The following is a 22,634-nucleotide window of genomic DNA, read 5'->3' as shown; positions in this document are numbered from 1 at the left end:
CTCCTCCGTATTAGCTGAGGATTTGGTCTGCTATATCCAACCAGCTGGAAGCTGACTAGGACCAATGAGCCCATAACAAAGCTGAAACAAACACTGCCCAAGTGCATTTCTCCTCAAGGAGCTCTCTCACTAAGAAAGATGACTGTTGGCTGGTGTGAAGAGATACATAGCTAAAGCTTCTCTCACTTTGAGTGATGAGGGTATGGGCAGACAAATGGCGAAGGGGTAGAGAGAAAAACAAATGGGCTTGCTATGCTGATAGACTTGCAAACCAATTTGAGGTTATCTCACACACTAAGAATCTATGGTTTATTTAAGCAATAGTTTTAACTAAGGGTACTATCAGCTAGATGACTAGCCGAGGTGAGAGGCTATGCCTCTGCTGCCTATGACAGACCAAACCATCATAGAATCACTGCAGAAACAGGAAAACAATAGGCCTTCTAAAATGTTTTCAGACTTGTCTAACACTTCCTAAACACAGAATGCAGCTGTCAAAATACCTGCTTCTGGTATTCCTAGTTAGAGTATGCTTATCTTCACAAGTAACCTTCAAAGGAGTGCAACACCTTTCCAATGAGGACAAATCAACAGATCTGGGATTGCTCAGCCTGGAGAAAAGAAAGCTCCACAGAAGTCTTACTGCAGCCTCCCAATGCCTATAGAGGCCTATGAGAAAGACAGGGTCAGTCTTTTTAGCCTGGCCTCTTGCAACAGAACAAGTTTTAAACTGAAAGAGGAAAGATTTAGACTAGATAGAAGGAGAAAAAATAGTATTTATGTAACACTACTCTCATATATGACATTCCTATGTATAAATCTCAAATATTCCAAGAAAAAATACCATGAGTAAATACCCTGCCATGGTCTCAACTGCAAATGTTGAACTGGGCACCTGGCAGTTGAGTTCCTGTTTTCTACACTGGAGAGCATACATGTTCCCTTGCCCTCCTTCCAGACATCCTCCAGCCACTGCTATGAAGGACAGGCTGAAAAAACAAACCAAATCTGGTTGGCTGATAAAGAACACAAATGCATTGAGGTCTAAATAGAAAATGGCAGTCATGCCTGAAAAGTTTAAGTAGCATGCAACGCAAATATTGCTGTGTTCATGGGAAAGGAGAAACACAAAAGGTAGCCAGATGCTCCTTCAAAGAACTTGAGGAACAACTATCCCAAGACACCAAGACAGATGGCACAACAATCTTAAAGCAATAAGGAGGAAAGACATCATACTTCTAGCTTTCCAGGTAAGTAGTCTGAAACATCCTCTGGTCCTTCTGAAATTCTGAATTAATAGTATCAGAAGTTAACTAAGAGGTATACCAGGTACAACCTTTGTATTTACAGAATATTTTAGGAAAAAAATCTGTTCTACTGATAATTTATCTATAGAAGAATTGTAAAATAAAGTAAAAATAAAATCACTCAGAAAAATGAAATGGCTTTCAAGAAATCACAGACAATATTAGAATAGTAAGCAGATCAGACTCGGTCCTTTAAGGACTGGCAAACCATCTAATAACACACAAAATGAACTACAAAGAGAAGATTCTGCTGAAGAATGAAGAGTTCCCCTAAGAAAGGCACTTCAGGGGAAAATAAAGAAGCTTCTTGTAAATATTCAGGTCTTAGGAACCTTCCTTATTGCTAGAGCTAGCCAGACTAATTCCTAGCAATGAACTAATCAGCTGGTACAGTTCTGCAAAGCTTTGCTTTCTATTGTATTAAAGTTCTCTTGAAAAGTTAAGGTAAAGCATAGATGAGCTTTGAATAATTTATTGAAATTGTCCAAGGCAGTTTCTCATTCTGAATTAAATAACCAACCATGGAGATTATCACTCTTTTCACACACACAGACACTCAAGCACTTGCACAATAAAGCCAAAAGAACCCAAAGAGGAGAACTATTACAATAGAGCTGCTTCTCAGAATGGGAAAAAAAAACAAAACCAACCACCCAAACACACACACTACCAAACCCAAAACACCAAAACAAACCACCAAACAACTTAAAAATCAAATTCAATGCAGGGCAACTGAAGATCATTTAAAAATATTGAGGGGAAATTCTCTTTATCCCACTGATTTTGTACTACAGCTTATGGTTCAAAAGTTGGATTCTCATTCTAAGTCTAAGGTAGAGATGAATTGATTAAAAGTAGAATTGACTGAGAATAGACTCAAGAAAGATTGAGTATAAAGGATGGGAACATCATAATGGACAGATTAAGCCAAAAAAACAAGATTGTGGGTGGGTAGGTGGATGTTTATGGACACATTTTCAGCCTACCTTTTGTGCATACCTTTCTAACCCTAACTCAGCACAGTCTCATGAAAACTATACTTTGGTTTTGAAGGTGAATCACTTCTAGGGGCACGAAAAAGAAAATTAAACCAACTGTGGGTTTGAATCATAGGGGAAAAAAAGCCTTTGAGCTCAGACTGGGACTGCCATTCTGATAAACATTTTAAGTAATGCTACAGAAAATCTCAAGATCCACAGGGTTTGCTCATCCCTTGCCTGGGACTAGTGTCCCAGGATATACTTAGTAGCAGGCTGTACTGAGCTGCCACATCATGTCTGTCAAGCAAGATGGTCTCACAATCTTTGCATCCTAAGATCTCCTGCCTGAAATACTTCTGAACCAGATCACAGACCAGCTGTATCCCAGGTATGTATATATTGTTTCTTCACAATAACCTTGTATGAATGGGAAGAGACACTGCAAGTGCTCAGACTTTCAAGTGGATGGATGTATATCAGTCAGTCATCTTGCTGCTCAGATCACAACTTTTACAACCTCTGTCACTAATCTTTATCTCTATTAACTACCTTAAGAGTACCAAAAGCTACTGGATGCAACAACCAGTGAAATAATGAAAACAGAATTTTTTAAAAGCCAAAAAGAGGACTTAACTGATGGAGCAAATGTGACAGAAATTCTTACAGCATCTGGACCCCTTTATCAAAGTCCTATCATAAAGAAAGTCTACATGCTAACCCTAGCCACATAGAAAACCCCTCAGAAGGGGTAGTTACCTGCCACTACCCAGAAGCCAAACCAGGCATGGAATTCCACCATCAAGGGCTGCTACCTATTGCAGCCTGATACTCAAATATTTTTCCACATGTCAACAAATACTTGACCTGGTAGGCACTGTTAAAATGACAGACAGAAACTGAGGTGCTGTTATCTCTCACACATCTAGTGATATGTGTGATATCTAGTGATCATAGCTTTAGTGATATGGTAGGGATCAAATTAATACATAAATGCTCATAACAGCATGTTACACTTGCACAATTAAAAAGTCAGATGCTTGGATGTAGCAACCAACAACCTATTGAAGACATATTGTACTAAAATGAATGCCTTCACTTGGCACTACAGGATTTTCATGTTTCTCTCCACAGGTTTAAAAATGGAACTCATGCCAATTCAACAAAACTTCTTCAAATTCTTCTTCCCTCAAAATTCATCTATTTGATTGCTCTCCTTGTCAGGAGAAACAGACATTTGTTCCATTTGATGCTGAAAATTAGATGATATCTGCTTCATATAGGTTCAGAGAATGCTTTTTGGTTTGAAAAGGGTAGAAGAGAAGAATTTAGTCGAAGAGTTTCTATTCACATAAAAACCTTTGTCCACTGTTGAGGCAGATTCCTAGTGCCCAGCTCCTTCTCCTTATGAATATTTGGCTTTACCTGGATTATTTACTAGGTTTTCAGTTTCTTCAAATCTGAGTAAGCAAAGTCTCTAAATCTGTAATTATTTGTGCATTCCTCCCAGGGACAAAAGGGTGTGCTTGTAACGCACTTCAATTGAGGACAATTTCATGCAATTACTTTGCACATATGGTAAGAAAGATTTTTCACTGTTGCAAAGAAGACAGATTTGAATGGTTAAGTTCCAACACTTTGCTCAAAACAGAACATAGAAATATCAAGGGGGGGATTTTGTAATGTAAGTGAGAAGTTTGCCTTATACAGAATTTGCTAGAAGATCACTGTCACCAAAAAAAAAAAAAAAAAAAAAAAAAAAAAAAAAAAAAGGTCACTGTTGTGCAACTTCAGCAATTTAAGACTGCCCAAGGAGAAGCTGCCTGAGATAATATTGGAAAATAGGGCTAAACTGGTGTTAGTTAGTGATCTTTGCCACCTGGACTGGACTTCCTATAGCCTTAGTCCTGCAATGTTTCTTGCAGCTCACAGGAAACAAGACAGTCTGGAGCAATATCTGCTGATGGGTAGCATTGCAGGGTCATGGCTCAATCCAGCACAGATATAGTGCCTGACCTAGTTTTAACTGGTATCCCTATGCTACTAACACAGTGATCTTCAGTTAACCGAAGGTGGGCACATTAGGCACGAGAAGGGTAGATTTCACACACATCGCTTTAGATATCTTAAACACCATGCATAAATAGGTAGAGATGCCTTTAAATACATGGACAACCATACTGTGATCAGAAGTCTCCAGACACCCTTTATCCCAAAAGCCAGTACATTAGCATCAACACTTTGCCCTAGACTAACTTTTATACATTGTATCTTTCTACATAAACATATGAAGCCTGGGATGAATAATGATATGGAAGCACTAAAAATTAACTATTTTCTTAATAGTCTACTTTGTTTATGTAGCAAGCAGAGAGAAACTGAGTCCACAAAACTTTTGATTAGCCAAAATTGCATTTCTAAGTGAAGGAAAAAAAAAAGAAAGTGGTGGAAAATTGTAAACAACTCTAGCCAGGATACTTTTCCTCCCTCCAGTACTTTTGCCTGGTGCACAACTGTCATGTAACTTGAAGAACAAGAGGATGGATTTCTTAATTTGCAGCCCCTGAGAGCAGTCAGAAGGATTTCATGTATTCCCTCGGGATATTTGGGTTATTTATGCAAATTACAGAAACACAATAATTTGGGATACAACAGCCTACTGAAGTCACCTAACCCCCATGTCAGGGCAGAAATATTCCCAATAGTGTACTTTCCAGTACTCATCAGAGAACATTTTAGTTATCCCAGCTCAAAGAGTACAGTGTAGGAACACCATGTGTGAAAACCACTCACAGGAAGTTTTGCAGCCCCTCAGCAGTTAGGCAGGTCCATGAACTAGAAGATACGAAACCTAAACAGTAAGGCAAAGCGAGTCAGTGGTATGTCTCAGATGCATGGCAGTATCAGCTACTGACAGCTGCACTTGATGGACTGAGCCCATGGTAGTGAAGTACATGAACTATGCCGGTTGCTCTACTGTGGTTTCTGAAAAACAAAGCTGTATCAGAGATGTCAGCTCTGGAAAGAAAGGTGACCTTCATTCTTACATACAGTGGTTTGTAGAGTTGTGAGAGTCTCAACAACAGATGCTGAGCAAGATGTTTCAGACAGAAATTTAAGTTCCACCATATTAAACTCTGCACTGAAGTATACATAAACAGCTCTTCAAAAGTGCAGGGACTGCTGATCTCTGTTAGATCACCCACTGCTATGTTCTGTAGTAGCATAAGATCTCCAATCCAACAAGATTTTACTAAGCTTTGTGAAGGTGGAAAGGAAAACTCCTGCTTCTTCATGGTGAGATACACTGGCAGGTTAAACTGTAGAAGAAAAATATGCAATAAAAGAAAGATGGAGTTTGTGAGGTATTTCTTACTCTACAAATTTTCCTTATAAAGCAATGAAAGACAAAACAGGAAACGTGTTATATCTTCTACTCTGTCCCCACTCACATATAACCAGGCCAGTGGCACAGAACCTCAATCCTTCCTACCACTGGGCTACAACTCTAGACAAAGCTTCTCCAAAGCTGCTCAGCATCTTGAGTGGTGGAAAGGGGAGAGACTATTTCCTCAGACTGTAATATTTACTCAATTTTTATTGCTTCTACTATATAAATTGATATGCTGAAGAGCCATAGAGAGGAGGAAAAATTTAATAAGCAGTCCTCCTTGATTGTATCATTAATGAAGAGGTATAATTCTCAGAAGCTGCTCATCCTAGAGAAAATCAGTCCCCAGAGGAAGCTACACCTCATTGCAAAAGAAGTTGATGACTGTTCTGGAAATGTGGTAACCTTGAACATATGAAAAGGCTTACAGCACAGCTTGTAAGGCAGAGCTAAGAGTTCATCTCTGATTTTGACACCCTCTCTTCTCTGAAGTGAATATAGGGAGAGCATTGATTTTGCAGTTAGCAAGTGGGGAAAAGAAAAGAGTCAAATGAGAAAGCTTTTCCTTAGGGAAAGAAAGCCGTCACATCAAGCCACTTGTAGGCAAAAATAAGAATAACACTAGATTTTAGCTTTGGGTAGAAACAACATTATTACAAAAGCTCTATAAAAATCATCTTGCAAAACATGATGACTAAGAATCACATTGCTGAGGCACTGTTTCCTCCAGTTCACAGTGGAAGAAATAATTGCTGTTTCCCTGTAAAAACCTTTTTTTGCCAGCTTTTGAGTCCATTCAGCTCAGTCAGTCACTGCTTTCAGAAAGGAATCTCCAAATACTTTCTCCTCTTCCCTACCCTTAGATAGAAATCTGGAGCAGTTTTGCAGCAACATATATTCAAATACTACCTAAGCAAAACAAAAGTAGTAATGATGGCTTCAGTTCCAGCATCTTATTTAACATAAGGACACATTTAACATCACTCTTTGCTGCAAAGTTTTCCTGGTAACACAGGGTCCTAAACAGATTTTCCATAAATACTGGGAAATAGCTTTTAGAAAGGATGTTAGAGTAAAGCTTTGATCACGTCTGCACTCATTATGGCTTTTCTTTTTACTTCAAATCCTCATCATCATGCTGACCACATACTCTGGTTTGTTTGTTCATTGTAAACACAAAGCAAACTCTAGCAAGAGATCTTTCTATATGAATGTTCTATAGTTAGAGCAGAAAAATCCTCAAATGACTCAGTTTATTACAAAGTCTGGAATATCCAAGGCATTCCCAGAATACTATGATTTGATATGAAAAGAAAACCAACAGGACATGTTTGCTAAACTCTGGTTTGCTATGTAAGCAGACATGACACACTGCTAACTCCTCCCATCTGGGACCTGCACCTTGAAAACCAAGTTCAGAAGAGTAAAATGTACTTTTTTTTTGTGCAAACATATTACAAAGCAATATTTAAAATGCAAATAAGCAAAGAAAGAAGGCTATTTCCCAGAAAAGTGAATCACTTCTGCTTGTCTTTGGCGGGGGGTTTTAAAGACTATCTAGAGGATAGAGCAGCTTACACAGCTTTGCCTTGGTCATGTGAAGAGCATAATGAAGCAGAATCTAAGTTCAGGAAAGGGAGTTATGAAGGTTTACTAATTTTGAGGAGGGAGCTGCATGGTGGGTGGGGGATGGAGGGGGCAGGCATGCATATCTTTTTTGCATGTACAAGGAGTCCCTCAAGAGCATCTACAGCCAAGGGACAGCAAAATCCTTTTCTTCCTGGAAGAGTTTTCCTTAAATCCCATTGCAATTAAAAGTTCATTTGTAAGCAAAGACTAGAGGCCTAGGTTATGGAAGGAAGTACTGTAGAAGAGCAGCCTGTTCCTCACCTCAGAAATGCTTCTACACACCTCAGCTTTCCATTACTGCTGTTTGCCGCCACTTGGATGCCTGTAGCTCTAGGGTCACATGGCATACACATTTAGTGCATGTCCATAGAAAAACTGAGAAACTCTCCACGTTGCAGGATCACACACAATAGCAAGATGCTTGTGAATTGGTGAGGGAGGATGAAAGTGAATGCTTGCACTTAATGAACAACCTCTGCTGTGTTGGCTTGTTGCCAGAAAAAATAACCCATTACAATCAAATCCCAGTTAAGTCAAACAGTCCATGCTTAATTAAGCCTACTCTAAGAGTTTCCTGTTCAAAGCAGCTGATATTTTCAGCAGGTGAGACTGAAGCTTGCCAGCTCTTAGTGTCTAATCTAAACCCTTAAACGTGGGTGTCCACACTGTGTGCGTTGCTAGCATGGAAAGGGGGATGCAGAGCCCAGAACCAGAACATTCAGAAGACAAAGCTTCAATTGAAAACATCAACAGCTATTCCTGCACTACCAAATGAAGTGGACTGGGCCCATCCTATGGCCCTGAATCCAAATGATTGCACAGCACAGTTCATATCTACATAAGCTGAATGTTTTTGCCCTCACTCACAACACATACTGAGACTAGGCCCTGACTGCACCCAATTTCCAAAACATAAGAAGTCACTCAGGTGACTGCACTTGCTGCCTGGCAAAACTGTGCCAGGAGTCCAGTTCAGCTGGGTAACAATTAAACAAGATGAGTTACCAAGAGTCAGGCTGAGACACGGGTCTGAGCACATTTTCAGTCTATTATGATGGTATGTAGCCCATGCATCCTGATATTATTAACCAAAGCAAGTTTATTTTGAGCTTAAATGAAGTGCCTTGTCTTAGAGATACTTACAGCAAGCCCTAAATCAGCAAGATTCCTTCCAGTAACTCAAGCTTCACACCCTACTCACAACATCAGTTCCTGCATACTAGATGATACATTAACTCATAACAGACTCGGCACCCTAAATATAATCATAGATCACTAATAGATTCTGATGTCCCTGGTGTAGAAGCAAGCTCAGAAAGTCTAATTCCAAACCTTGTTTGAAACATGTGGAGGATGGAGAAGGAGTGAACACAATGAATATCACATCATTCTAGCCATCAAAACCACAAAAATGTCTACAGTGTAAATCAGTCATAAAAAACAGACAGGGAAGATAATGAAGACAGGAAACCATACACCTAAACACACACAGAAGCATGCATACACACACACACACACACACTTATCAGTGCTGCTTGTCGGTAAATGGAAGACTTGGACAGGCATATATACAGCAATGCTATACAAAAGCTTTCTCCTCTTTTTCAGACAGAGGTGTGCAAGCCAAGCCTTGACTCGTTTGGGGATAGGGTGTTTCGCTGTGGTTTAGAGATGCATCCAACATTTTTTATTACTCAGAAACTTTGGTTCTGCCTGTATTTTTATAAGGAGTCTGAGAATGAAATATGATTCATATTTACATCTGTTAACATGTTGGGAAACAAAAAAAAAAAAAAAAAGAGAGATGATGATGAGCAAGTTCCTGCTGAAACAAATAAAGTAAGTTGGTTCAATTTCCCACAAGACTTTCTAGGTTTGGGCTGCAAATGTTTATGTTACCAGAAACACACTAAAAGATGTAGAGGCACAAGACAATGGCCAAGTCAGCAATAATTTGGGCTGTGCATCTGGTTGTCTAGTAATGTCGACTTAGAAGGCATAGAAGAAGTGTTGGAAATTAGTTTTGTCAACTCAGAACTTTTTAAAAGCTATTTAGATCCGTGATATAATTTTCTCTGGCTAGCCAGAGTTCTTCTTCTGTAGAAAGAATACATTGTAATATTTTTTCTGTGTGCATGGTGAGTGTACATATTCTTCTAAATAAGATGTTCTGTGTAATCTTTCCACATAAATCTGGGACTGCTCAAGTATAATGGAAGGAAAATGTCATGCATTGCAAAGATTTTTTTCCCCAAATTAACCTCCATAGATGTCTTAAGAACAGAGGGAGCATCTAATGAAAGGATCTCTATGAAAATGCAGATCACAACATTCCATTCATAAAACCAGAGAGAGGCAGCACAATGTAGCTGTAAGACAAGGGGAGAAGAAAAAAAAAAGTAAAGTTCAGAGCACAATAAAAGCTCAGAGACATCTTGGCTAACACCACAGCAAACTGTATCATCCAGACAACACACCAAGGTTCCCTGAAGTCCAATTCTGAAAGCTTAAACTGCTTACAGGGATGTGATTTCTCATATCAGGAATCATTGTCCATAAAAGTATTATTTATATCAGAATAATTAGACTGCAAACAATGATGGACAGGTAGTGATAGGCACTACACATGTAAACAAGCACTGGGCCAAGGCAAACATGAACAACCACAAATGGGAGAGAAGAAAAATTATTAATCATGTCTTACTGATGAGTAATGAGAGTAGAGAGAATCACCTACAAGACCAGGCAGACTACGGCAGAAGCAAGAACTGAAATCAGAAGACCTGCAGACTACTGTGTCCTCCTTCTAGCCTGCCACTTTCAGATATGAGTGTCACCTCCAGAACTAAACTCTAAGAGACATTTCTCAGACATCTTATCACATAATAAGAGAATGAGAAGAGATCTCCTAATGAATATTTATTCTGTGAATATTTTGTGTTAGGCATAGTTTTATTCTATCCACAGTTTCTTTTCATCTCTACCATCTTCTAAGTGATTTTTCTCAGGTTATCATAAAGGGCAAAACCTTTCCCAGTGAACCACACCTCCTCAAAGGAGGAAAGAGGGGGAAAAAAAAAGAAAAGAGAGGACCAGCAGATATAGAAATTAAGAGAATGTCTAAACAGTCCCCACTACAGATCTAAGCATGTGAGTGAGCTCAGGAGACTGCAGACCAGATGCTACAAAGAAAAGCTGCCAGCCAGTCACAACTAAGAAAGATGCATTCAAAAGGAGAATCAAAATGTCTTATGCTCCTTTTGCAAACATTTATTTTTGTGGGGTGTAGCGAAGCAAATGGAGAGCTACCAAAGCCAAAGTACCTGAAAGAAGCTGCACTCTTCCCAAGCTGTTAAAGCATGCTCATGTGGCACTTTGAGAAGGCTTTGAGATCTCCCGAGATGGAAACCACATGCTAGCTTACCCCCCTGGAAAGAGCCCAATGTGCAAGCCAGCGGGCAGACCACCAACTAACTACATGTGTACAAGTGCTCACTGGGTGTCTTTGACTTTTTTGAGAAGCTAAAAGGAGGGGGGCAAAGAGGTTCCCACCCTCTGGAAAAAGCCTGACACACGACATGTGTATGTTTACTGCAGGGAAAGAATCCCACTCCAGTGAACGTGCTGGAGAAGCTGCCTGACAAGACAAAGTGGCTTGCTCCTTGCTTTCTCTCCAGCAGTTTATCTTGTCTGATAATGAGGTAAACCTGGCATGGGCTGGTGTGAATTGGAAAACTGCTAAATTGTGCAGACTTCCTTGCTTAAACTGATCACTGTGATTATTGCTAAGGTAAAGAAATACCACACTAAGACTTCTGTATCTCCTGTATCAGCCACCAATAATTGCAATGTGAAGTATGTAGGAAGCGCGTTGCCACTGCCAGATCCACCCATTGTATTAACAGAGTGAGATTTGAGGTCCTCTCTATTGCCCTTGTTCTCATTTTCCTGGGTGTGCTAGTTTGAGCCTAGCTGGGATATTTCGGTGAGAAGAATTAGATTATAGGCTGTGAAAAGAAAACAATGGTGATGTCTACTTCACTCATAGGCTTGCTGAGATGTATGAAAACAAGAACATAAATATAGATAACGCAGAGCAGTTGCTCTCTCTGGCTGCATGCACTTCTCTCTCTAACCTGCTAATCCATCTGCTTCCTAATCCACCCTGGCCAATCCTCCAAACTCAACTTGAACATAAGGCAAGGTCTGGAGTAAGGCAGTGGGAAGAAGGCAGAAGGGAGGTTGGGAGCCCCTCCTGGGGACTCTAGTTTCTGGGAGGGGTGTTGTGTTTTTGTATCACTTTTTAACTTGTATATGGCTATATACAGCTGTATATATTGTAAATATCTACTTCTATATTGTGTTAAGCTGTAAATATAGCTTCATTCTTTAATTTCCAGATCAACTGAGTCTAGTCTAGGTGATTTTCTTAAGTATGGAGGGTCAGGTAACACCAAAACCATCACACTTGGATGCTCCCAAACTGAAATACAATAAAACTCTCTTTTGCTGATACCTCCCCTCCATTCAATTACTTTCTCCCTTTTACAATCACCCTCTCACATCAAGAAGTGTCCTTATGTGTCACAATCCCTTGAAACATGGCATCGTCCTCAGTCTATTATCTCCAGGAGAAGTGACAGGTATCACTAGGATTGCCTACGTTTTCCCATCTTAAGACACTCCTGCTATGATTGCTTATAAGCTTGTCAAGCTTTATAAAACAACTGCTCAAGGAAGACAGGGCCCACTCTTATTGAAGTTCTCATTATGATGCTCTTAAATTGGCCTCGGGTTGTGGTTTCAAAACTTGGTTTCTGGTTATTGCTACAGACTTTCACGAAACTTAGGCATACCCTTAGATCTCACACACTGAATTGCTTTTGAAGGCCTGGCCTCTAATCTCTGCTGTACCTCCCTGGATGCATGGAAAAAATACTTCTCTACTGTACAAAACTTTGCACAGATAAATTCCCAAACACTAGAGAGAAATTCAGAAAGCAGGGAGTCTAATGCAAGTTTTGGTTATGCAGACATTTTTTCCCTTTTATTGCTGTCCCACTTATAATCCTGCAGCCACATCTCAGAAGAATACTGTGGCAGAATTGTTACCTGCTGTGTTTTCAAATTATTACTCTGTGGAGAATTCAACAATGACAAGAAAATACTGCTTTTGCTTGTTTTCAGTCCATCAAAGGAACAGAGAACAAATACTTCTTTGGTTGTTTCAAAAAAAGCTGCATCTAACTGTCAAATTCTGTCACCATTTACATTATGACACCAAGTTGCAAAATATTATAAGCAATAAGAAAGTGTAGAGATCTAAATTTTGACTTCTGCAGAGTAAAGGTAAGCCTGAATATTCTAATAAATACAGCCTATCCTCCTGTGTAAGTTTGCCTAGCTCTTTTTTGTTAACTTTTTGTATTGAAGAGTTGTTTCTGCAGTGCAATGAGGCTGCAACATTATTAAATACTTGTTTAGACTATGTTCTATCCAATCTCTAAATGTAATTGTGCTTTCATAACATAATTTGATCGTTTTTGAAGAGGGTCATTCACTTACTAAAATTTAAATCCCTGTGAAAATATTGCTGGACTAAAAACCCTTCTGTATTTTCAGTATTTTAAAAAAATATGTCAAACTACATTCACTTTAGAAAGAGTATCTTGAAACATTACATTGCCCGGGGGGGAAAAGTGAATAGAAGTAAATAAATAAAAAATATTAATACCCCAAGAGCTAGAGAAGTAGGAAGATTAGACTGGACAAGCATCCCTAATTATAAAACAAAATTAGCTCTGCCTTTATAGAATGATTGAAGCAATCTCTTTTTCTAAATCCTGCCCAGTACGCTTAATTGTTTAAAATGTTTTATTATAGTCAAATAAGTTAGTGTTAGGTTTTTTAAACAATCTCTTCACTTTCACAGTTAGCCAGACATTCAACATCTAAACCTGAAGCAGAATAATTTTAATCCTGCCTGCTAACCCCAGATTTCAAGCAGATGTAAGATTAGTGTTTCATCCAATGCAACAGCATTACATCAGCTGTCACATCACTGGTGACCACCTCACTTTCAAGACAACCACTTGGAATATTCAAGTTGCACATGCGCTTTAGTGCTTTGTTACATCAGGACCTCAAATTATTGGGCAAGTAATCAAGAACAAGGCAAGCAGGTGTAGGGCAGATGATAAATGGCCCTGCCAAAGAACTTACCTACAACTTCCAGTCTTCTCCTGATGAAATTCATTAATTGGATGAAGCATAGGCAGGGAATGAGATTTGGGATACAGATTCATGGCTACTAAAGATTAGAATGAGATAGATTCATTTTGATGTATGACTTAAATCAGTATCAGGTCTCCAAGATGAAAAGCAATTGAACAAAACCACTGTACAGTAGTAGAGCTTTGTGGCTTTCTTTCTACCATAGAGAAATACAACTTAAAGAACATGAAAAATGCACTCTGCTGTTCTGCTCAGCGCTGAAGTTCAAGTAAGCCTATTAACTATGCATTTCTAAAACAAGATCATCTACTTCTCAAAAATGTTGATTAAACATTTGAAACAAAAAAAGGGCAATTCTGACATATTAATTGTCCCACAACTAGAAATCATTTACGTTGTTGTAACTCACAGCAACATAAATCTGCAGAGCTATTTAATAGCCACGAATTACAGAAACAGTGCAATTCTTAGAAATGATACAAACCTAAAATCTCCCCTGAGAAAGGCAGCAAGCAGCAGGGTTGTGTGGATGACTGGATAACGTATCGGTACTTAAGTTTTGTTATTACGGATCAGCTCAAACCTGAGGTTAACTATCAGGTCTCATAGATCTTGTGGTCTTGCTTCAGAGAACAGAGGTATCTCAAAGCAGTAACGGATGTGAGGCAGTATCAAGGCTGCTGATTGAACAGCAGGCATTAAGGACAAATAGCAGTTCCTTTGTTTGCAGCAGATAAAGAGAGACCTAAGTCCTTTGCTAAGAACTGCATTAGCTCCCGGTTTTGTTGGTCTGTTTGTAGAATTAAATATTTCTAGTTTGCAAGTGCTTCTTCCCCTTTCCTCCCTATTCACTTTAAAAAACTTGTAAATATTGAAATTATGTTTGGGTGAGCTTGCTTGTTTCATTTGTTGTTTATTTTTGGGGCTGGTTTGTTGTTGTTGTTATAAACAAATAAATGTATCTAACTGAATCTTAAAGTCATTTATATTCTATTGGTGAGTGACAAAGGACAGGTGAGGGAAAAGAAGCACAGGCTTCACTTTGCTTATTGTGAAAAAAGTTTGTTCCTTTTCACTTATCTCACAGCTAGAAGAATGCCATGAGCTTGAGAAGCTCCAAAGTCTCATAGATTCCATTCTCTATTTCCTCTCATCCACCAAATAGTAATTTGCTTACACCTCGAAAAACAACTCTTGATTCCCACAGTTAAGAGTGACATACCATTAATCTCCAAGCTATCCTACAGAGTTTAACAGAAATTGGCAAATGAGTTTAAAGAAAATTTCCCAGAAACATTAAGGGAATGTGACCTCTCAAAAAATTATTATTTCACTTTTCAAACAGCAGATTTTGCTTTAGTTTCTTGTCTTATGCTACTACAATGAAGTTTCCAGAATGTATTTACAACTAGGAAGGAAAAGTAGTGGAAAGAAAAGGACTGTATGAAGTCTCCTATGGCTTAGCTTAGTATAAAAGCACTAACACCTTTCCCATTCTGCCACTGTATGCTGAAGATCTAGTCTTAAAAACTAACATACAAAGTGTGTTTTTCTCCAAACTGTTAAATCTATGTTTTCCTCTTACAGGTCACCTGAGCTTTATTAAGAGCAAAGTAATGGAGAATCATTGACTTTCATTCCAAACCTCCTTGGTAGCCTTTGTCTGTCTATGGAAGATCCATCAATGCTGTGCACATCTATCCTTTCAGCAAGCAAAAGAATAGCATTTGCTGTTTGAGTCTTGGCTGTACAGCAGAGCAAGGAATTTCTCAGCAAAAGAGGAGTATTAGAAACATCTCATATTTTAGAAAGAGATTAGATATAAAAACCTTAATTTATTAATCTATTCATTTTTACAAAAGTCCATGAGAAGAAGTCTGAGTCCAGCCATCATCTGATTCACTCTGATAACACAAACAAAGACTATAAATCTTAACTAACAGCTTAACATGTGAGGCATTTGATGTGTCTGGGAACCTGCTATATGAAAGAAATTAGCTGTAAAAAAAGAAGCAAAATGCCTATTCCCATGGGAAGAGTCTGCAAGACCAGTAATAGATCATTTGTTCATTTGGAAGACACTTGTTCCTCTAGTAAAACAGCAACTAATATTTTCACTTTCCACTGCTCAGACAGGAAATATGGTGATAAGGGCCAATAGACAGAGCAAATCATCATGCTAATTACACGGTCAGTAAACATTTGCTCTCCCATGTTTCCGAAAGGTCTGAATAATTCCTGATGTAAATGCTGAGGAGATGCATCACATTTTAGAGGATATCCAGGTTAAAGACCCCTGCTTTAACAGGATGATCATGTCACCTGGAGAAGGTTGAGCGCTACCACATTTAGAAGGGAAATGAGGAAAGTTTTGAAGTACCAGAGCAGCAAGGCTCTGAAATGGTCTCTCAAGAGACAACAAAAATCCAAATTTAGATGGCCCAATACATTTACAGATGGGATTGTAGAACAGGTTGCTTGCCAGGAAGCTTTTTTCTTTAGTAGATAGCAAATGTCTTTTACTCCTGCATGCAACTTTCATATATAAAACAACGCAGAACCATCCAAAGCCTTTACTTTCCCACAAAATCAAACAAACAGGGGAAAAAAAGGAAGCATATTTTCTTTTAAGGCACAAAGATCTACTTGCTTGCTGCAAGTCTTTGACATTGACTACACTTGGTCAGACTTGGATTCTGACTACTTGGATATTCTGTTGGGCCACATCTTCATCTCTACTGTGTTTCCACCACGCAAAGATCTATTCCAGGAGATGGCTACAAACTCAACAACATCCTAAGTATCTGACCTCCTCTCAAAATGGGCTTGTATGTTAAACAGGGAGATGCATCTACAGATTCCTAGTAAACTGACTTCACATCCACTCCATGAAAGCAAGCTACCTCCCAGACACACAGTACTCAAATTCCTGACTGGTACTTGCTGGATTAGGATGGGCAAGTCATGCGATGCAGTTGTGTCAGCATCAAAGGAAAAACAAACATTCAAGTGTTCTGAAAATGCTTCAGAGTGAAAAGCTGTTTCTCATGTGCCTTCAAAAATTTTAAAACAGCTCCCTAACAATATTCTGAGCAGTGCAGTTGCAAACAAAATGCTTGTCTTCCACTCACTGCTTCTCCACCAATCATCTCCATATTGATATATAGTTGTTTTTAATTCTAATTTATTGTTGTTTAATTGAAGGAAAAAATATCTGAAGACTCACAAAGTGAAGAGGAGGTGGGTTAGATCTTGCACTGGTAACAACTGTCAAACTCCTCCTAGAATCAGTAGAGCTGATGAGGTCAATAACAGGAATCACACAGCTCTACACAAATTCTTTCTTCACATCTCTACTCAGCTATATCTCAGAACCCATCTTTCTAAAGAGGACACTGCTTTGACAGTGCTTTAAGTGTTGGATTTTTCAAGACTTAAAGATGTAGTTAAGAGTAGAATCATTGGATTCTCAAATGCAAGAGTAGACCTTAGGACTGAAAACATCTGCCCAGATCCAGGCATAAATTGGTGGGCCTCAAAGATTGGCAGCACCCCACTGAACCAGGTGCAGCTTCTGCAACTAGCCCTAAACAAGTCCAAGGCTCTGAATTCAATGACCTTATCCATGCCAGCAGTGCTATGTCCACCACACTGTTTGACAATTGCAGTCTCTAGTTATTTCAAAGAGTTTATTCAAGGTAAAGTTTGAATGTAATGAGAGAGAATAGATCATACTTTTCCTGGACTTTTCCTTGGTAAAAGTTCAGCTGGAGATAACTGTGACTGTTTAAGTGGTGTTTTCAGCCACATTTGTGACCCTTGGGATTTGACAGACCTTTCCCATTGCAGCAGGTTGTTTTACTGGTCTTTCATCAAACAGACTTTGATGATTTTATTTTCATGAAACTCTATTAACATTTCAGTGCCTATGTGAGGCATTATAGTCACACTGTGCAGAAAGTGAAGAAGAACACAGATGATTGTGCATTTATAAACACACAGAAAGTACCAGAGTTTTCTCCATTACTCTGTCATCAGAGATATCTGCTCTAGGTTGTGCTCGGAGCATTAGCCCATGTAGCCTGATATGAGTTCATGAGGCTGGAATTCAAAACACTAACCAGCTGTGGGAACCCGGCAAGAAGGCTGTCACACTAAATGGTATCCAGATTAGAGCTGTGAGAATTTGGGAAAGCCCGTCTAGCAAGCATGAGCTCTTAGGGGGAAGGGAGGGGGAGAGAAACGGTTCCCAAGTTGTTAGACTCATAAGCCTAAGGTCTCTCTGGTAGATACTGAAACTGCAAGGCTTGACTGGAATTAAATCAGAGATAATTTTTCCAAGGGAAGAAATCCAGCAAGCTGTTTTCTTGAATTAAAATATTGATAACTACCCTCTAGGATGGTTTTCTCTCTGCAGGGCAGTCTGCGGCTGGATGCACAAAAGTCTTTAAAGAATTTGACTGTGGTGGAAACTGGTGGGAATCATTGTCCAAGAGACCCTCAGTACTACCTTGCATACAAAGCAGTACCTGTCTGACATGCAGGTGCCTCATTTAAAACCAACTGGGCAGCCAAATATGAGTGAAAACGATTAATACATAGTTAGATACACAAGGAAGAGAGAGGATGCAAATAATTACTTATCTACCCTGCCACTGTTATGCCACATGGGAGAAAAAGGTAGAGGAGGACAGGAAATCTTTTCATCTGTCCCCAGCCCCGATACCATAGGTAAAGTAACATGGAGAAGTACCTCTACAACCAAGAACTGCTATATCTTTAAGGAGTTTATTCTCCAAGTCTAAAGCATGGCACACTTGAGGACTAAGCCTCAAACTTTAATTTCCTACCAATTTATAGTGGTCTTCAAAAATTCTCTAAGAAAGCAGGAAAGACAAGAACTTCCTAGATATGCTCATTCACTCACATCCCACTTGGTTTCCTTGGATGTAGCAACAGTACCTCACCACTCCGAACAGAGTGCCTGTACACAAACGAGCCAGCCAGAATTTCAGGCAAAGAGGAAGTGCTCTTTTAGCTTTGAGCACATCCATCACTGTCAGTACTGGGAAAGTGATGCCCTTCATGTGTTGGCTATTTGAGGTATCCATCACAGTGTGGAAGGGGCTTGCTCAAAGGCAGAGATACCTCAGGAAGTGATCTTTTTCTGCATACTCAGTTAGTGACCCCGAACACAAGAGCCACGCAGATGGTGTCAGATCCCTCTGAGACTCCAAGAACATGGCTCACAACCTGATTAATGTCACACCTGTAAGAGTTGTGGGAGTAACTAATGACATGTGTCTGGTGAAATTCTTATTTGCAATTTCCCCCCTGTCATTAGAGGCAAGTCTATTTATCTGCTAAATTTTGCTCCAGACTAAGAAGAGAACCACTTGTGGATTTTTCCCTTCCCTCTGTCAACAGGCTAATTGGTCTGATTATGAAAGAAAACAATCACAGGGACAACAAAAGACAACCAGAAGGACCCTTAAAGACTCTCTAATATGTACAGCACTGAGACATCAGACTAAGGAAAGACAAAAGGGCACAATTTCCTCCCTCTGTTAACTTGAGTGATTGACAGTAGTCAGTTTATGTTCTTTTGTCTTCCAACATATTTCATTTCTTCAGCAGCAGCAAGAATGAAAGTAGACATTATATGATGACTTGTGACTGTAAAGTTTGGGTTGTAGTGAAAATTGCTGCTACAGATACACTTTGCTTTTTAAACTGAAAATTCTCAATACTAGATTCTCTTTTCCCTGGTTTTCCATCCTTCTCCATAACAAAATGCTAGACAAAAAGAAATCAGGAAACAAAATGCTTATTAGGTCTTTTGAGAACTAGATTTTGAGTCTAACTTTCACAGCTCAGGAAAGATTCTTCACAGTAGTGACAAATCAAAAATAGTTTAACCCACACATTCCAACCTACCTAGGGAAATCCGCATTCACTTGCGGCGATCGGCAAGGCTGTCATGCCTGGTTTTAACTTGAGCCCTGCTGAAATCTCTGCCCAGAGCCCTGCTGAAATCCCTGCCTGGGATACCAGCCTAAAATTTGCTTTTGGCTGTTTTCCCAAGTGTTACACTACCAGATGCTGAAAGCTTCCATACAACAGAATCCCTCACTCCTTGGGAACACCTGAATCAGCCCAGGGCACCACTCCAGTCATGCAACAGGCATAGACTACAGATGCTGATTTTTCCTGAAGCTTCAAGCCTCTTCTAGGTAAAAACACCACAAGTTCCTACAGAAACCCATCTGGCAGTCTTTACTCATGCAAAACCTCCACCAGTCCCAGCACAGACAATGGCTACGGAAGGACGTACAGGATTAGACTGTAAGAGATTTAACCTGAGGCTAGTTAAATATGACTCATGAAACTAGACATCAATTACTGAGCATGGGAGACAGATTAAGGAAGAAGTGGAAACTGTTTCTTTTCAGTAATTCATTTAAGCTGTGTTTGATTTAAGAGGTCTCTGACAAGAAATGCACTTAAGGGTTTTAATACTTCAGCCATTTCAAACTGCAAGTGAATAAATCCAGAGGCCAAAGCGCCTTGACCCCTAAACACTGATCAGCCAAAAAGCAGACAAGATATAAAATGTCTGGCCCAATATCCTTTCCCAGGTTTCAGCTGTAGTACTACAAAGATTCAGACTGTCATGATAAAAGATGTTAAAGCAGTTTTCTGGCTCACTGTGTATCAGCTGTACTGATTAGCAGCAAGATGGGTTTTCTAGTGATATAGTCAAGACAAGTTCACATTTCCATTTGAAATCCTGGTTGTAGACAGTTTTTAACTGCCCAGTATTTATTACAGCAACCAGCAGAAGAACCAGACATGTGTGAGGATCCATTAAGGTCAATATTGAACAGAAACAGTTTGTGTGTCTGTACAGAATAAACACAATTTCTGCCACATTTGCCAGTCAGGAACATTATCCTGAATTAAACAGACAATTGGATGAGAATTATCAACAGTTTAAAGGCTCCATCCTGCCTCTGTCTCTCAGTTCCAACACACCTAGGAAGATTCACTGATTGTACACTTCCTCAGAAGGTTTCAAGGGAGGTTTAAAAGAAAACGAAAATGGCAGTTACAATCTGACAACAACAAGGATGCTTCTCTCTGAAAACATTTACACACAAAGAAAAGCCTGCCCAGCACTTCAACAGTAAGTCACTTTAATTTTTAGCAACTACTACACAAGAGTTTTTATTTGTACTTCTGCTTTTGATACTTATTAGCAAATAATTTTCATCTGTTAAATATTTGCATCTTCTATTAGAAACATCAAAAGCCTCAGACCTTTGCTGACATTCGTTCTCATCAATGCATAGCAAATTACAGCAAAGAGAAAGAAAAATCTAAACAGAAGGCATTCAAAGAAAACCAGCATGGATGGCAGAAACGCATCTCATTCCAAGCAATTACAGCTGAATGAATAAACATTGTTCTCCACTGCTACCTCATGCTAAGAGATAGCCACAATGCAGTCAACACAGTCCTAATTCTTTCCATTCCTCTTCCTCCCATACAGCAGCTTTGTCACTTTTGTTACAGCCTGAGGTCTGCAACTGTAATACCAGCTGGGTGTACCCAACACTGCTGAAGAGACTAAGAAAGTTTCACCCCTAGACGCAAAATTCTGTATGGGGAAGGGGACTACATTTCATATACAAGATGTGTATGAGACACTTCACTCCCCAGATTGTGACATCCATCATTCCACATACTTCTGTGTGGTTCCATCTATAGGGACACTTATTCCAACTAGTAGAATGTCATAAAAGGATAGGGGGTGGGGGAAACGGAGGAAAATTTTCTAACTTATAAATCCTTCACTGCCTTTTTATAATCAAAGTTCTCATTCATTTAAAAAGTAGGGTTTTTTTAACTAGCTCTAAAATTTGTTGAGAATATCTAAACATTGCTAGCATCTACTTCAAATGTGATGTCAGAAAATTGAAAACTATGAGGACAGTTTCTTTTTTCTTGAAAGAGCTGCCCTAAAGATTAGGGCGGATAAAAACCAAATCAATAACTTGGTCTTGCACATACCTTTGCAGTTTATCAATTCAATAGGTGCATTACTAGGAAGTCTTCTAGGTGCAGCTTTAAGCTTGTGTCTGGAGTTCCCCTTGTGACTCTCACAGGTGGAATGCATTAGCTAAGTCTTCACCTATGCTAGGCAAGTTAAATAGCTACATCTGTTTACTCAAACTAATTCCTTTCTCCAGTAAAAGAATCCCAATGCAAGCACAGCTTTTTACTGAGCTAAACTAAGTCAATATTTTATCAGTTACACATTGTGAGCTACTCAATAAGATGAGTAGGAAACATTATCATTTTTACCAATTTAGGATTGGCAACCATCGTTCAGGACAATCCCTTCCTGATGTAAGGCAGGCAGATGTAATTGGAGATAAAAGCAGCATTCAATCTGACAGGTGTCTTATTTCCAGACTTTGCAATGCACATTGATCTCTCAGATCAATCACTTATGCCCATTTGGCAAGCTATGAGAAATTCTGACTGTAAACCATTGAAATTTCAGGGAGAAAATATGTAACAGGTTGCTTTCAAGGAGCTGGGTCACAGGTGCCTCCTTCCTCCTCTTTAGCACCTGATATTGGGCTACTTGTGTTAATCAGCAATAAAAAAGACTTTCACTGGGTGAGGGTTCCTACTCCAACAGCAAGCCAGCAGGTCTCTACCAACCCACTGTCATGCTAGCACAGAAAGGAAAATAGTCTGCTGTTTACAGGACCAGGTAACAGAAAAAAACAAACACTTTATTCAGAAGCAAACAGACCACAGTAAAAAAAAATGTGATTCTCTGCAACTGGATTTCCTTCATGGTCTGTTTAAGCAGAAACAGCACTGGTCTTCAGTGAGGTCAAGCACAATGCTGCAAGGTTCTCCTCCAGTAAAATAAGTATAACAGTAGTTTGAAAGTCTTCTAATTCTTTAAAATCCTTTATGCAGCTAAGCACAGCAACATACCCAAGACTTTCCTCTGGTATGAACATGAGTTCCATGCCTAGACAAATGCCAGGATTGAGAACGTTCTCCAAACTATCT

General features: G+C 39.3%; 1 long non-coding RNA gene across 3 annotated transcripts in view; it reads right to left on the bottom strand.

Moving 5' to 3' along the window:
• Window positions 1-21,702, bottom strand: part of LOC135177123 (uncharacterized) — a 108,114-nt gene extending 86,412 nt beyond the window's left edge. For all 3 annotated transcript variants that reach the window (XR_010302925.1, XR_010302924.1, XR_010302926.1), the window contains exon 1: window positions 21,612-21,702. This is a non-coding gene — a long non-coding RNA (uncharacterized LOC135177123). The remainder of the gene's footprint in view (window positions 1-21,611) is intronic.
• Window positions 21,703-22,634: the final 932 nt, after the last annotated feature.

Source organism: Pogoniulus pusillus, chromosome 7 (assembly GCF_015220805.1).
Source record: "Pogoniulus pusillus isolate bPogPus1 chromosome 7, bPogPus1.pri, whole genome shotgun sequence".
Classification (NCBI taxonomy): Eukaryota; Metazoa; Chordata; class Aves; order Piciformes; family Lybiidae; genus Pogoniulus; species Pogoniulus pusillus.
This window is presented reverse-complemented; position numbering and strand designations above follow the sequence as displayed.